An 18,416-nucleotide genomic window follows, 5' to 3' on the forward strand; every position below is an offset into this window, starting at 1 on the left:
TCTTAATGTTTGTATCATTTACCATGTTTTGTTGATGGCATTCAGTGTAGTGCTTAGTCTCACTGAAATGCCCAAATCGCCTCAAAAAAATCCTGTCGTAGTCACTTAAATAGTTTTACTTCCAAACGTTCCTGCCTCCACCTGGCCACCTAAGGATCTCTCCCAAACAAGGTCTGGTATCTTCTATTTAGCAAGGAAATTGTTCTTTCCCTTGACTTGGGGGTGAAGGTGAAAATCCGTGTGCAGGACTTCCATTAACACAAGAAGTTCACGTGACAACTCTGAAGCATTACTGGAACAAAAAGGCTTTAAATAAAGGCCAGGTACAGACAAAGAGATGGCCAGGGATTTAAAGACCTACCAAACATGGTTAGTTACATCATTGCAAACCCATGGTTCACCTAGATTTCTAAAACCATCAGTCCAAAGGAAAAACAGCCCAACATATCCAGGTTTCAATGTGAAAAATAGAGTAAACTTCCAGAATGCTGAAATAGTCAGGGTATGAATCCCTGCTGAACCAGAGCTGCCTACGTATTCAGCACCGAGCCACAACTGCAGGTCCTGCTGCTCCACGCTGCCTGTCACCGAGCGTACAGAGCGGTAAGGGCTGCGACATGACGCCCTCGACCTGTTACCATTTTACAAAGTCCTTATCCCTGCTTTCATAAACCTCACCATGTCAGAAAACCCACACAAAATTTCAAGGTAAAGATGTTTTTATGGGTAACGATTTAAAGAAAAGCCATTTTGCAGTCAGTTTAGGAATTTAGCTTCATGCAGAAGCAGTGGTTTGGACCCATCTAGATTCCCTCTTCTGTCTTCTTACCACCTGACATTCATTTCTCTTCTTCAGCCATCCTCTCCAAAAAAAATCTTCAATTTGCCATTGTGAACAGCATTCACTGATTCAGTCCTACATTTTTATTGAAAGTAATTTGTGAGACATTTCTGACTTCTAAGTCTATTACTTATTTCAAATATTCGTTCTGCATTTTATGAGAAAATCTATAATCTACTGCTTGTTCTCTATTTTTCATTCACAGGGTGTGGCAGTTCTGCAAAATATGGTGATTGTTATGCCTTCTGACTGGATAATTCTTTCAGAAAACCAGTTAATAGTAAATGAAACCTTCTGAAAGAAAATTATAGATGTGATAAGCACATAATACAGCTGGTGGAACATTTTTAAGTGTTTCCATACATACCTAGTAACTGCCTAAATGCTCTCTAGCACTTGTACATTAGCTCTTTACAAGTAATGGAACAGAAACATTACTACTTTTACTCATAGAAATATTTTCAAATTATCATTACATAGTTCAACGAGTACTTCTCAGTCATCTCATGACAAAGTAGTTCCTTGTCTTTTTGGTTTACATCCATCTCACTGCCACACTTGCTTCCACATCTGCACTCAAGCTGTGAATCGTTGGGAGGTATGTATGTTAACTGTGCCGCTGACAGCTCTTCCAGAGCTGCTCTGCTTCTAGATGTGCACTACATGATTTGCCATCACTTCAAAGTAAACCAGTGAACAAAAGCAGAAGGATATGTCTCTACACCAAGTTCTTCAGTGGAATTTTCCCTTTTAACTTGTACATCCCGTTGTAAGGAATTATCCAGATCACATTTTCACTACTGTCTTCCACTTTACCTCCTTAGCTCTTCTGATGCAGATAAAAATAGGACATGGATCTTTACAGTATCTGCCTACCAGTGTTAATTGCCTTTTTTTCAAAAAGATTACTACAAAAAAAGGGCATCTGAGACGCAAAGAATGTTAAGACACATTTCAACTACAAAATTTCCCTCTGCTTGTGGATAATCTTTGGAGCTGAAACTTTGAAACACAGTATTACTCTTCTTACAGGTTTCTCTGATTTCAGAATCCATAGTACCATCTCATTTCTGACACCAAGCAAAATCTGCAAAGCTGACTATATATATATATATATATATGGAGACATGCATACACATATGTATAGACAACAAATACGTACACAGAGGTACACATATGTAACTTGAAGGTCAGCAGCTTCCTAAATAGAGAAGTAAAGCTGATGACAGAGCTAAACCTGTGAACAGGCTGTATGTTCCCAAAATCATAGTATTTGAGGGCACACAGCAGAGAAATACAACAAATGAAATAACTTAACATATGAGGAAATAATAAAACTAAGAACATCAGAGATCAGTGCACCCTAGAAGACGCAAAACCAGCTATTTTTTTTCCCCATAAAATGGGAAAATAATTTTGTTTTAAAAAGGCAACATAATCTCTCTCATAGCTACTCAGAACACAAAGATCAGTTGCAGACTACACAAGAAACACCACGCAATAAACATTTACATAGGCAGGCACAGAGTTGCCTTCAGCATCAATTATTTGGTCCTAGACTGACCTGTGTTTATTTGCTAGTCATACATTTCCACTCAGTTCTCGAGATTTAAAAACAAGAGTCCTGAATTAGTTCCATACTACATTCAGCTTTGTAATTAAATGTTGGGTCCAAGCTTGGAGCCCCTCCTTAATCAAACTTCCACCAGAACCAAACAGGAGCTTTACCTGACGAAGACTAATTCATAGCTAAAGTCTCAAATGCCAAGATGTTTTGTACTCAAGCAGGTGCCTGCAATGTCCAAGGAATACAAGACTGGGGAACAAATTTTTGCACAGTATTTAAAAACAGTATAGAAAGATTTTGCTTTGGTTCTACATTTGAAAAAAAAAAAACAACTTTTTCTAGTCCTTTTTCAATATCATCTTTCACAGGATAAAGAAGCCAAAGGGACTGAGAAAGAGACATTAATTTTCCACAAAAGAAAGCCACACCAAAATCACTAGACTTGAAAGACTTCAAATTTTGACCAACACACTACATGGAAAACAGAAATTCAAGACCATAAAAAATATTTATATGGAAGCAATACATAACTTACTTATGAACTGAAACGAAATAACCATTCTAAATCTTGCTGAACACCAAAAGGCTAAAAACCTGTATCTGGTTCCCAAAGACACAGCGTTTTGTGAGTTTATTACTGGTAGTGAGAATTAAATGTGCATGTTGAGTAAAAAATAGCAGCCTTACAGCCATGCAGTGCTCTTCAACCTATAAAATCAGCAAAAGGTGTGCTTAAGGAGTTACACACTAGCATAGGTCCATCTGGAGCTTCATCTCGCAGCCTTGGACAGGCAAAATTCCAGATGAGACTGGCTTTTTTGCCTTCTTAAAGACTAGGGAAATTTAATCAGCGTACCATACTGCCAAGAAGCTGTAAAAAAAAGATATCTGCATTTTAACACTTAAAAACATTCATAATAACCTTTTAAACATTGTACATTAGTATATGTCTGTTCATTGTTACAACAAATCCTTGGATGCACTGATTTTTTCAGTCTGGTCCGAAAAGAAACTAAGGTAACTGCATATTTACAAGGTAAGGAGAGAAACAGTGATCAAATGAAGAATGACTGTATGAAATATTTCCAAATAATTTATACAAAGTAGCATAATACCTCATAATACCTCCTCCCAAGGAGACAGACTACTAGGGAAATACAGTTAAAGCATAAAAAACCTGAACAACTATTTTTTGAACAAGCCAGAGATCTTGACTTACTAGTACTAAACTTATTCACCCAAGACTGTTGAAGTCATGAAGTCAACTGTTTACCTGCTATTCTGTGCTAAATATCAGAGCTATTCTAGTTCTTCCTACATCTACTAGTGAAATACCAATATTCTTCAAACATGCTACATTGCCCCCACCCTGTTCCATATTAATTTTGCTGTAGTTACACTTAGTGATGAACGGTTGGATTTTACTTTAAATTTTGCCAGAATACTTGATTCACTGTCCCACAAAGATAACTTCAATGGGATATTTAGATCCTTCTTCCTGCATTTCACAGAAAATATAGCCAAAACTCTTCCAGACATTTAACAACTTAAGGAAATGCTAGTGTTTTCCAAATCATGCCCATCATATCGTACAACCAAAGTACCTAAATACGTATCTGATAGATACGCTAAAAATGTTTTAAGTCTGTCTGAAATGATGTTTCCAACTCCATGGTTTGCAGATACCTCAATAAAATGTGAAAACACAAATCAGCTTAACGTTCCAGATATAAAAATGCACACAATCACATCTCCTGACCCTCACGGGAAAGACTGATTTCTATTCTGTTCTTCCAACCTGCACGAATTAACTACTGTTTCCCACCGCACATTCATGCAGATATGAAGTGCAGAATGTTGCCAGTGAGAAGCAATTTGAGAGGAAAATGGGTCTGAAGGAAGTGACTTATTGCCAAAGCTCTGGACCTGAATTAAAAAATTGTGGACAAATTATCGTTTCCTCTCACTTTCACACTCTTCATATTGTCTACTGCATCAGAAAAACTTTGACATCAGCAAGAGACCTGAGAAAAAAGAAAGGAAATTCATTGTAAGATTGGAAGACTGTTGCAGTGATCTGAAAATATAATTTTAGCTCAGATTTGGAGGTTCTTGACAAAGAAAGTCCTCCTCCTTTTAATCATTAAAATCCACATAATTTGAGGTTTTGTGCTTAGCTCTGCATTTCTCTAATCTTGTGTGTTACAAGTTAGATTTTGTGCAACTTTCGTGGATTCAACATGAAATGCCAAGAATATAAAGCTATGAAAACAGATTTCATATTAAAGACACTGCATATCTTACTCACAGCACAAAACTGAAATAAAAATAATTTTGGATTTTCTACTTCTCGCTGAAGCTACAAAATATTATAAACAAGAAAAAATTCTATAGTTGGCAGTTAAAATTGCCCAATTACAAGGACCACCAGGTAACCACCAGCCATGCCGCACACACCTACAGACTGGCTATCACATATAGAAGTAGCCGTAATGAACGCTACCAGAGTGTTTTTAAGACATTGGCTAATCAACCCAATACTGCGAAAAAACAAGCTGATTTTGCTCCATTGTGTTCCTCTTTCACTTTTAGTGGAGGCATTGCAATCTGAAAATCGCTGAGAATAAAGAGAGTCCAGGATCATCTTGTACTGAAACAAAAGCAACAGTTGCATCGGGTCCCCTGTATGGGGAGCGTACCGACAGCGTCCCTAAATCCTGCAATGAAGACGTTGTTCCTAGGCTGAAACACATTCTCAACACATGCACATGCAGTCTACAGATTTCCTTCTCAGACCACTGATCATTATGGGGGTTCCATCAGCTAGCAAATTTACAGAAACTATCAAATCATTTGATATAGGCCACCGAAGAGTCATCACACGATAATGGCCTTCAGTTGCCTCTAACCACGGTCTGGATTCAGACACACTGATCTAGCCATGAGTCGCTCTTAATCCTATCGCCTGCCCCCAGAGCCCTGCAGCCACATGGGCAGATAAAGATCTAAATGAGTATCATTCTACTTAATTACTCTTTTTATGCTTTTGAAGAGAGCAATATAAATATAAATCTTCAGTAAATAATGCTTGATGTCACCAGCAAGTAGATTATACTGCAGCCATCTGTTTGTAGCTTGCAAAGTTACCAGTAAAATAAGACTTCTCTGACAAAAAGCAGCAACAGTTTATGCCATCATGACGACTTCAATTTCCTTACTTTTAGAAACAGAAATTAAGCAGTAAAGTTGTAGAATACTGCTGCAGTACAGTATAGCCTTATCCAATCCTTAAAAGTTAAACAAATTTGCATTAAATAAGGCTGCTAAAATCTTGGTCTAAGAAAGTACATAATACCACAGATTTCATAAACACTGTGAATTCAGACGGAACACTTACACCGTTCCTAGATCTGTATTTTAAAAGGAAAAGAAAAAATATTTTTATTATGAAAAAGTTCGGTTATGGTTCAATATTTCTTTCACTGTGTTTCAAGTCCTCCTCATAGCCATTTCGGACTTAAAACAAGGTTTGAAGCCATTTTCAAGCCAACCTCTAAAACAAGCTTGAGAGGTTCTGCTCAAGACCTAGCTGAAAGAAAACAAAATATCATGCACCGGTAAAAACATCCTTTGCTCAAGAGCATGCAAGCAGGGCCAATGCTCCTATCTTCTGCTGCTCTTAGACCACGATAAAGTTTTTCATACACAAAGGTTTTTGGTACACAAAGCAATTATAGAAGCTATCTCAATTTGGACTGTATCAGTTCACCAGCTTAACTGAAGACCTGATTTCAAACCCCCACTATCCTTTACTCAAGCATACATTGTCGTTATTATTACTTTAAAAATAAACAAAACTGGTGCAATTATCATGTCCAGTCACTTTTGTGACCAGAGACAACATAATTTCCAATCAGCAAACTCATGCCATTTGATTGCAGTGAAGCCAGATAAGAAGTCTCAGTTATCAAAATTTTTCTCCATTAACGCAGTGATTGTGGGAACAGGCTGACTGACACCACAAGTCGGATAACATTGTCTCCTTCAGGCAATTGATTGTTTCCCTCCTGAAAGCCACATGAGCGGGTTTGACATACATTGATAGCCTCAGCACTGCAAGGGGTTTGTAACCTTCCTCCTGTCACGTTAATAGCATGAGTCTGGCTTGGGTAACTTTAGGTAAAAGCTAAGTTGTGAAAAAAAATATTGCTTCTCTTCACAGTTGGATGCTAATTCGCCTTCACGTTTTCATTAGCCATTTACTGCACACTTCTTCCCCGACAAACTCCCACTGAGATTTCCCAGTGAGGTTAAATTTGTCTGACAGGTGATAAAGTAAGAATTTCTTTAAAAATTAACAAATAATTTGACATTTACCAATATTTCAGTAAGTTCTAGTTGGCTGACATGGTGGGCACTTACCCAGATCCCCTGTAGCTGTTGAGTCAGCTGTACTCCATCTATCCTGTGCTCCTGCATGTGATCAACTGTTCAACTCCTCTGCCCTGCAGAACTTTTTCAGAAAATACTCTGAGCCTGTGGATGGGGGAAAAGAGACACTCATTATGAAAATTCTTTTTAAAATAGGTCTGGATTTTAGATGGGAAAATTTGACAGGTCTCAGAATACTTTACAAGCCTGTTCATCATCAGGCTGAAACCTGAGCAGGATCTTTATGGTGGTTTTTTTCAATCCTCTGCCTCTTTTTTTCTTGCAGCCTTTTGATCTGCTTCTCTCCAGTTGTATGAAGATCTCCAGAGGACCATGTGGGGCAAACAATCAACCTGGAGAAATTATTCTGTCAACAGCTTGTTGAGGGAAAACCTTGTTTGCTTAAAAAGAGGGGTGGGAGGAAGGAGAGACATGGAAGCACTGAGACAGGATCAGTAACTAAGCTGCAAGGTTATCAATGTCCCATTGTGTGTTGTGAGAAGTGTCTATTTTTTTCAATTCTGGGCTAAATTCATAGTACTAAACAAAACAAAAGCAAAAAGAGCGACATTTCACGCTGTGATGAAAATGTGATATAGGGGTGTCATCATGAAAACAGGTGTCAACAGAATGATAATTACCAACAGAACATCAATGCACACAAAGCCAAGTGCGCACAAAGGCAAAGATCAAGCTGCTAGAAACCAAACCTGCTTCACAATATCTACTTCCCCATCTCTGGGATTTGGAGGGGGGTGCGGGGAGGCGTTTTACTCCCTTTTGTTGCATTAGGTTTTTTCTTCCTCCTGCCTCCTTTTGCCCCCTCTCTTCAATTTCTATTGCAACCATCTATGCCTGGAAGCTTTCGTTACACCTTTGCCAGGGAAAACAGTAGGTTTTAGGCTTAGGCACCATAGAGAGGGCTTTGAGATGCCTGGATTTCTTGGGGCTTAGGGCAGTTTTTAGAACAGAAAAGCCCTGCCTCTGCTGTGCCTTCACTTCGACCAGCTCCTCTTAAACTTCAAAGTGCTGCAGAGCACACTGTGCGATTGACGGCAACCCCGGCAGGCCCCAAAGAGCAGCCATGGCAGAGCCAGCAGCAACATGATGCACTGACCCCCTCCCCCTCATGGTCCTACCGTGGCAGGGCACTGACAGAAGAAAGCAGATTCCCCCTCTGACACTGAAGCATCAGGCCTTAGTGAAGGAGATCCCTGAGGAACCCCACAGGGCTCACGGGTCTGCTTGTCCCCTGCCTGCTCTGTTTCTCCAGAGGCAGCGTGATGCTCCTGCCATCTCCCCAGGCTAGTCACCTCCACGCGTGGGAGACGGCACACAGCTCCAGCAGAGCCGAGGAAGATCCACTTCACCTTCCAGTGCTGAAAGGGAGCAGCCCCTGCACGCAAACCTCGTGCTCTGCGCCAGGGAACGGCAGACCCCACCTAGCACTCCAGACCCACCAAGGAGAGCCCAGCACTGACCCCTCACTCGGGGTATCCAGAGCTTTTGCTGTTCCCAGCGGGAGTTTTGCTCTAGAAAAGATCCACTCTATGAGAGTTACACCTTGAAGTCGTCAGGCACCAGAGGGCTCCTTACCTCTGCAGATTTCTAGTCCTTTATCCAGGCACATATCCTATAGTATAAATGCTGCTTTGGCTGGGTAAGGACTCAAAAAATAAATCCAACATTATAACATGAATAATGTCATACAGTCTGGGCGAGGGTAGCCTTGAACTAATAAAAAGATAAACCGAGAGATATGCAGCAATGACACATTCCAGCCTTTCACCTCATCTTAAGTGTTCAGACAGGTTTGATACCTTGTCACACAAATGCACAATGGAACAACTCAGCGTAATACCAGCTTCACAAACAAGAGTCCTTAAACAAGCGATTAAAGCAAGGTGTCATGATTTCAGCTGGGACAGAGTTAATGTTCTTCCTACTAGCTGGTACAGCACTGTGTTTTGGATTTAGTATGAGAATAATGTTGATAACTCAATGTTTTTTTCAGTTATCACTAAGCAGTGCTCACCCGAAGTCAGGGACCCTTGGGCTGCCCAGGCTCTGCTGGGAGCGGGGGCACACGGAGCCGGGAGGGAGCAGAGCCAGCACAGCTGCCCCGCACCAGCCGAAGGGCTGGTCCATACCAGGGCACCTCGTGCCCAGTATATAACCTGGGGGGAGCTGGGCGGGGGCTGCCGATGGCTGCTGGGGGGCTGGCTGGGCATCGGTCAGCGGGGGGTGAGCCCTTGTGTTGTGCATCCCTTGTTTCTCTTGGGTTTTATTTCTCTCTCTTTTTGTTATCTCCTTGTTCACTACTATTATTTACTTCATTTCAATTATTAAACTGTTCTCATCCGAACTCACAGGTTTTACCTTTTTCCAGTTCTCCTCCCCATCCCACTGGGGGGAGGATGGGGAAGTAAGCAAGCAGCTGCATGGTACTTAACTGCCAACTGGGGTTAAACCACGAACCAGTCTACCTTTGAGTAGGTTTCAAAAATAGGAACCTAGATTTATTTTATTATTTAAAAAAATTATAATATCAAAAGTAATCCCTTGCCTTTCAGTCTTCAGATGAGAATATTAAAAACATCAAATCATCTTAAGACACTGTGTGCAATTTCTCACCTTTTCCACTGACGGCAAATACAGGTTCTGCAACATCTGGGCTCCTTCCCTCCATAGGGATCTGCACTCAATGAAATCCTAGCCCAGCATTACAGCTGTCATCCCATCCTTCTCTTGCTGCAGACTATGCTGTTCAGTAAATAAAGGAGAAAAAGCGCCAGGCTGCAAGACAGGTCCTAATAACCTGAGACTCACTCAAGATGCTGGCCACCTCAGCAGCTACGCACCCAGGAGAGCTGGCTGCGCACTTTCAGGAGACGTGGCTCTCCCAACAAGCTGTAGGAGCAGCTTGGCTGCGACGAACGCCCTTCCACCTGCACACCCATGGGCAGAAGCAGGTTAAAAGCTGCAGCACAGCTCTCAGCAGCTGCGTCTCAGCCCTCAGTAGCCAGCAAGAGCAGCCTTCCTGCCAGCAGGTCACATCATGTACCCCTATGAAAATCACTGCTGACATACCCCTTTCTTATCATCTGCTTCTCAGGGAAAGAGCGTTTAGCTCGATGCTCCCAAACTCAAACAGCTTTCACAGCCTGGGAGTGCAGTGGTTCCCCCCTCAATCTATTAAAGCCCCATAGGTGAGGGGGAAAACAGCCCCAACACATTCTGTCAGTAACTAACTGCTTTTATTTATAGAAAGCAATCAACAAACCTCTGTACTTAGTAGGAACAGGCACTTCACTGCTATCACAGTGTCCTTAGAAGTGATCTGAAGGATATGCCGCAGGCAACCAAGAAATCCAAGGTTCTGTTTCAAGTTCTCTATAAATAATAAAGAATTCAGTAATTCCACTGCTATATAATGTGTTATTTATCTACTCTTTACATTTAAAGTGAAAAGAAATCCCTGAATTCATTAACATGGAAACATAAACCAAACCTGAGTATTTCACCATTAATCCTTGAAGGAACGTGCCCCCAGCTATTTGATTCTCTAATCTTACACAGTTTATTCATAAAGAAATTATTTGCACTCTGTATAATAATATTCAATAGTTTTGGAATCTTTCAGTACGGTTTCAAACCATTATTCTGGCCAGAACAAATATAAGACCACAGTGCTACAAACTGATCACATAAAGAGCTTTCCAAATGTACCTCATTAGGACAAAAAGACAGCTTGCTCATTTCCAAATTCAAATTCTGTCTCCACCCCACAAATCCCTCTGCCTGTCTCACAATGTTGTGTATTATATGAGATCAGACAAACTGAGTCTTCCAAACACTAATTTTAGAGTTTTGGACACAGTCTGATTACAAGTTTTAGCAATTGGCACCTAAAGAGCTTTCTCTTTTCATATAGAAAGACACAATGTATAAGCAAAACCATTTATCCTCCCCTTTCCTCCCAGACTTGGAAAACCCTCGCTCGCCCACTATTTGCTGCTGACACCTAAATACCTGTGAGGAGACAAAGTGGCTGCAAGAGGATAGGAAAACTCACTAGAAAAGACCAAATTCCAGGTAAAAGGGCAAGTCCAAGATTATTAATCAGTTCATACACCAGCCAAATTCTACTGCTGATTTGCCCATGATATAAATTCAGTTTACCAGATTCGCATTTTTCTTAATCAAAAAAATAGATAGACATTATCATTAACCAGGAAAAAAGATCCTTATGTTTTTATCACTATTATCTTCTTGTATAGAGCTCTTGAGACATCCTAGACTTGCTTTTACCAAATTTAAGCCGATATCTGAACCCTACCATTAGTGTGAAACTCTGCAAAACTCAGCTAGGTTGCTGGCCTTTTTAAGCACAGAGGAGAAACAAAGCTATTTCAAAACAAAACATTCTTCAGTTTCTTAAGTCGTATGAAATTCCCATGCTCAGTTCAGCAGTGAAATGCTTTGCTCTCTTAAGAGGGACTCTGCCATTTTGGGAATGAGTTCTGAAGGTGCACAGTGATTGCCAGAGGGTCCGTGAAATGAATTCTGCAGCCTGAACAGCCATCTAAGGGAACAATTCAACAAAGCGCGTTTCCATTGTTTAGGGACAGAGGAAGCCTTATATGCCATTAGGCCAGTAGCTTATCGAGCTGTATACCTTGTCTAGAATGTAATTCTACACAAAATGTTCCAAAAAAGTTCGGGGGGGGGGGGGGGGGGGGGGGGGGGAAGGAATGCTTAAAAGCACAACCTCCATTGACAAAATACAAACATGCAAATCATTCCCACAAAATAACCTGACAGAAGTCTGCTTATATTTGGGACATATATTGGCATATATAGGTTTATATTTGGGAGGGATCTCATGTATCTCTCCCTAGACATTATTGTCATATATACAGCTATTATGTCCCTTCTTACCTGCCTCTTTTCCAACCAGACTTACACTAGTACTTTCAGTTCTTCTTACAAAAAAATTTTGGAAGTCTCCAAACATCCCCAACCCTCTCCAGTTGCTTTGTGTTTCCCATATCTATATTTATCTGCATTTGAAAACCCCCACACTTCTGCTTCTCTAGCCATTTCTCAGCATTAAGCCCACATTAAGCCCCTCGGTATAAACAATTCATACTACTACCCAGGTTTCTTTTCTGAAAGATCAGATTTGATTCAGAACCCAGCTAATGTAGATTAACAACTTACATTATTCTTACTACCTAGTCAACGTTTGCTGTAGCCACAAGGAAAAAACAAATCTAAAAATCAGTGCTGCATGAGAAATTCCTCCCTAGTTATAATCAAATATACTCAGACAAACACATGACTTAAAAATTGTCATGGCTATTTACATTATTGGCATCTAGAGAGAGTGTGTACCAGTTTTAAATAACTGAACAGTATTCAACCTCAGAACCAACTAGTTCACTTTCTATCTTGCCAAAGCAATTATAATTTAAATCCCTCTAACGCAAACTGTTAGCAGAACATGGAGTACTAGTGAGAAAAATTATCATGAAATTATACTTACACTGAAACATCACACAGAACCCAAATCCAATTCATGCAGAGTTTTACCAAAGGCAAAAGCGTGACCTGAACAGATTGTAAACAACCCCGGCATCAGTTTCATCTGGGTATAGACCATAGAACTGGGATATATATATAAATCCCTGTTAGTCATACTAGCATACAACAGCATAGACCAAAGGACCAACACGTTTCAGTATTAGCAGTGGTAAACTTGAATGAGAAATGGATGTGGTGTAAATTGTGAACTGGGTTCAAAAATACACACAAGACTCCTTCAGCTTCTCTGGTTTTATGGAAACCTGCTTGCTCAGCAGCAACAAATATATTCTTCCCAGTGCTTTAAAGCAGCATGAAAAACAGCTGATATCTTGCGTTAAAATTCCTCTTTGTTTCACAATTTGTCTGCTTTTGGGGTTTAGATGTTTAAGCCCTTACCGGCAGAATCTACGTCTAGTATTACACATGGGCTTCAGCTCACCTGGAGGTGTCTTGAAAAAGTTTTCGTGTTGACCATAAAAAAAATTATAATCTACCATGAAAACAAATCTGGAATTAAACTTCCTCTTGGATTACAAGTTTTTATTTCCTCCCAAATTTAGAAAAGTAAAAAAAAAAAATATCCCTTTGTTACCACTTGCTATCTTCAGTCATAGAAAGTTACACTGTCTAAACACAAGATGTGAAGTTTGTTGAGACCACTATTTCATAAATATACCTACGCTTTAGTAGCATTAGATGGATCCTAAACATTACACGCTCCTACATATAACTGAGACACGCTCCTTTCTGAACCCATTCCCTCCTCCTAGCCAAACCCACAGTCCTTATTCCTTTAACAACTAGATTATACTTAATCTTTCAGTACTTCAAGCATTTTTCTTCTACCAAGGCCTGCAGGTTTTCAGATGAGAAAGAGAGGATATTTTTGACCTGAAAGGAACATTAATCTGGTCCTCTTGCTTTACAGCATAGCCTTTCCTTGTCTCCCTCTGCCATTAGCTTCTTCAGCTAAATGCAGATGTCACCAGCCTTTCTGTAGCAAAGGGAAATAAGTGTCCCATTAAGTACTTAGAGGAGTGGACAGATTCTCCCATTCAGCTGATTCCCTACACACTTGCTGGTGCTGAACAGCAAATCTTGTATTTCTGAGAAAGGGCCATCACAGAGAGGTTATTTTCCCCTAAGTGGTTTCCTTATTTCACCTGTTCTCAAGTTTAGTGTTAAGTTGCTGAAAGATTACCTCATTCATATGATTGGGAGCCTGTTAGCCTCCAGAGTGTAGGGTGAGTGAGGCAATAATTATTTGTTTGAAAAATACAGGTAGTTTAGCTTGCATCGCAAAGAAATATGCCTGAATTTGCCATTATTCCAGGGACAAATCCCGAAGCCTTTATTTCCTTTTCAGAGACTCAGGCCCTGCTCACAGTGGTGAAAAATTGCACGCAGGCAGCGTAGTCCCACGGCCGCGCAGCAGGAGCCCGAGGTGAGCGGCAGCAAAGGGGCTGCCCGAGCAAGTGCTGCTGCAGCCCACACGTGCACCCACACCCTGGGGCTTCTCCAAGGAGGAAAGTGACCTCTGCGTAAGGTAGGATGCAAGTTTAACGTACTTTAATACACCAGTGAAGTTCCCCAAGCCAACTGGGCTCCCCCGCTCCTTTGGTGTAAGAGGGTTTTCCAGTTATAGAGCTTGGTCTGCATTGCGCTAGACGCTTCTTTTGGGGGTGGTCTTTGTGGCATTTGCAGGGATTTTGGGAGCTACTTTTATTCAAGAAAAAAAAAAAAAAAAGCAAGTGCAGAGCCAGTGCAATAAATGCAGAGCTTCCCACACTTATTCAGGCCACAGACAGATTTCTAAGACCACTTTCCATGAGCTTTTTCCTCGGTAAATGCAGCTGCTGTTTTGGATACTACGTCAATTTTCTGTAATTTAATGTGAGATTAAAACTTCAAAACACTAAGACCATTAGGTGTCAGGAAACTCTAATCAAGGAGAGAGAACAGGTGTAGAGATCAGAAAGATTTTCCCACAAAAAAGCCTTGACCTATTCCTCCTAGGTTGTACCTACTATCAGAATACAAAACCAGCAGACTGCATCTAGGAAGAAAAAAGCTCACTACAAAACCTCTGTGAACTGGATTTAAGATGCGTGTTCATTATTTTGCAGAAGGATTGTTCAGCAGGATCAATATGCCATCAAGATAAAAGAAGAGTATAAATTGTCCTGAGAGTTGGTCAGAATTTTCTTTACTGTCAGCTAGGGAATTAAAAACAGAGCAGGAGGCATATTCAAATTGTGCTTTTATAAGCTTAATCACTAGGCTGGAAAATGAGTTTCACAAAGAGATAATGAGCTCCAAATCATAATTTGCCAAAGGTGCATCAATTTTCACTGGTCTTCAGATCATTTATGAGCATCCAGCACAACACCTTTCTGCCCCAGGCCCCCACCAAGCAGAGCATGTGCCAGAACAGGCTCCACCTGCACAAGGAGGAGTTACCAGTTTAATGGTTGCGTGAGCTAAAAAGGTCATGAGTTTGCTTCCACTCAAGGTAGGTATTTCACGGTCATTAAAGCTGAGAAGGAAAGTGTTTTCATGCCCTGGTGAGTAAACATTTTGCTTCCCCTCTTGGCCATCTTCAGAGATAGCAAAAGGCTAATCATAATGCTTGATCACAAAATCGGTTGTGCTGCCACCACTGTGGCTTTACCAACCCCACAGTCATTGTCCTCGCTACCCTCCATGCCCAGCAACTAGTAGGGCATTTATCTGGCGCATGGGAGAGCAGACTGAAGGTCCCTCTTCCAGCTCAAGGGAGTACATCTCCCCTTGGGGACCACTCCATCAGGTCAAAAGATGGAACCTACTCCCAGGTTAGCAACAACAGGTTTTGTCCCCTGAACTGTTTATACAAAGACTCCAATATCAATTAAGACAAGAGAGAGAATAATCCAGTTTAGTGTAGGCTCTAGATCAGTGTCTAAAGCAGTGTCCTGAAAAGCAGGACAAAGTTGAAATAAAGTCTTCAGAGCAGAGAAGCATTAAACCTGGGTCTTGGTCAAGTACCCAGATCGCTGGACTAACAGAGAGGAGCTCCTACAGAGGCAGGTTTCCATCAGGGTACCCAGAACTCATTACACAGTACATCACAAGAGTGACATCGCAGAAGATTAACAAATGGTCTTTCCATTCAAGTTTTTTTTTTTTTTTCTTTTTTGATGGCACACAAGCCCCATATACACATCTACGTTATTACTACAGCAAACCAGGCTTGGTTTCCCCTCCCACCCAACAGCACTAATGCACAACTACCTTATGCTGAAAGGGCTGGCTGGATTTTTTCAGAAGGAGAAAGGCTGGAATCTGAGGGAACAGTCCCACCATCTGACACCTATGCATGATGTGCTTTTCATTCCTCTACGCACATCTTATTTAGATTTTTCACTGAAACATACAAAGCTCAATGTTAAACTGTTCTCACTCGTTTCACCCTTTAGTGCTTTCATCCTATTTGGTTGCACCCTGCTCTTGTCAGCGGAGTTAGACTGACTGGCTACTAATTTTCTGGTGTTCTGTTATCTCACTTCTTTACTGTGTAGTAGGTACAGTTTTCTCTCATTAAGAGTTATCCTTATCCCAGGATGTAGTTGCATTCCAAGTGAGCTATTTTGTTTGCCAGGGCAAAATTCAATAAAAAATGTTGTTTGTCCTCAGGAGTTATTATCTTCTGCTCGGGAGTAGAGTAATTAACAAATGGTATCGCTTGGGGCAGCTGAACAGGTTGGGAGGTTGTGGCCATTTTTGTTTTAATTTTGTGTTTCACTCAAAAGTTCACTATCACTGAAAAAAACCCCACCTTTTTCTCTAGCAAAAGGTACAGACTTATAAGAGTGGGAGCTCTGGTCTTCCCACATACCTTTTCTCTCCCATCTCAGCAGAAGTCAGACATTCTCTAAGTTGCTTATTTCAGGGGAGAATGAGGATGAGGACCCTGGCCTTCGTAGCTGGGAAAATAAGGCTAGATATTGAGGACAACATGACTGGGGAAAAAAAAACAAACCTGCATTCAATCCTGTTTCTCGCTTTCTTGTATTGTTTGAACATGTATTTTTAATAGCACCGTTTATCACACACAAGAAACAGCCTACTCCAAGCTCTGCACCGAGACAACTGATGAGCTGTAGCTTTCTTCCTTTGCTCATTAGCTGAACATGTCCATCCACAGATCTTAGCAGATGTACCTGAACTGGTATGACTGCCTCTCCCTTTGAACTGCCATTCTCAGAAATACTCTGATTTTGTCCCATCTGTGGTGTTATGAGCGTCTGCAGAGCAGTATCTCAGGCTTGATAATGAAAACATACTGGTGATACAGCAGTGAAGACCTTTATTTTTATCTTTTACCATACAAAACCAGCGCAAAAAGCTATGAAGCTGAAGTTCTGAACCTCATGCTCACTTTCTGGAAAAAACACGGAGGAAATGAATGCTTGCAAATCTTCATTAGTCTGTCCATTATGGAAAGATACTGTAGGCTAAATATCAGAATTGCCTGTTAAGCACAACAGCAACAGATCAAAGTAAATGCTACTATACTAAATGAAAACATCACAAAAAACCATTGTGATTAGAGCTACTTCTTTTAAATAATCCATAAAATCAAAAAGTGAAAAAAACCTATCCTCTCAAGAATTGCAGCCCCACTTGATCTATTTCTTTCTTCACTATTAAGTTCACTGCATTATTTATTATTTCAAGTGTTTTAATCAAGATACCCACTCAGAAGTCATTTGATTTTAAAAAATGCAGTGTTAAATGTAGCAGTAACAGATCACAGCAATTCACAGCCCACGGTGATGTACTGAGCACAAAAAACTAGGTGTATTGAGGACTCGTACAATGGTTACAGCTGAGAAAGTCATTCTGTGGTGTAAAGGGGAGATTTTTAATTTTTATTTTTTTTAAGCAAAGAAATACTGTTGTGAGAGACAGCCTTCCCCTTTATGCTCTACCCCAGACCGCACCAACCCCGCTGTACCACCAGCCGTAGCCTGCAGGTTTATTCTGCAAGATGAGACACTGTTTAACTTCGGCACGTTTCAAGCACGCAGCCCGACCTGTGGGGAGCCAGGCTGCAGCAGCAGGGGACTCCAAGAATTTTTAAAAGCCTGTCAGAGAATCGGGTAAATAAGTGGCATATCAATATTGGGCAAAACACCACTCTGCTGTAGCCACACGCTTTGCACAAGTGCTGTCATGCTTGTGAGCACAGAGCGGTGGTGGCTGACACATGCGGGGCCAGCTACAGACTCACACCCATTACCAGCCACACAAGGGTAACAATTCCTCCCAAAACAATGCTTTTTAGGTAAACACTTGGATTTGTGACAAGCCTGGACATTGCAAGGAAGAGTAGTATTATATTCCTTATAAAATATTATATTCCTTATAAAATTTCTCTGAGTTAAATGCTGCACGTTATTATAAAGCGCACAATGAATGCTATATACTCAAGTAACTTGTCAGAAGTAGTGAGGTTACACACGCTGTTTGAAATAGTCTTGACAGGCTGAAATACAGTCAACGACAGGCTATTTCATCACATGGAAAGCTTATCAAGACTTCTTAAAACTATTCAGCTAAAGAAACATCGCCAGGTTAAGTGGTTTTGTTGCATTTTTCAAGCCATTTTGAGCTTTATTCAAAACTTAAATCTAAATCAAAAGAAGTGTTGGTAAAGCCACGTTTAACAGACGTTTTCTTTCTTCCTCTACATGTTCTCACTTTGTGGCTGGAAATCCTCCTGTACTTTATATCTGAAGGTACCTATTCTTTTGTCTCCACATTTTTGAGCAATGAAAACAAAATCAGATTAAAAGGGACCAAAACATTAATATGTTGGTCATTGACAGTATCTCAAATAAAACGTTAAATCATTGAAAGGACATCAGGGTTTGTTGGATTTTTTAGCTTGATATATCTGAAAGATTTCTGCAGAACCTGAATTCCCCAGAAAATTTTGAACTT

Source organism: Falco naumanni, chromosome 2 (assembly GCF_017639655.2).
Source record: "Falco naumanni isolate bFalNau1 chromosome 2, bFalNau1.pat, whole genome shotgun sequence".
Lineage (NCBI taxonomy): Eukaryota > Metazoa > Chordata > Aves > Falconiformes > Falconidae > Falco > Falco naumanni.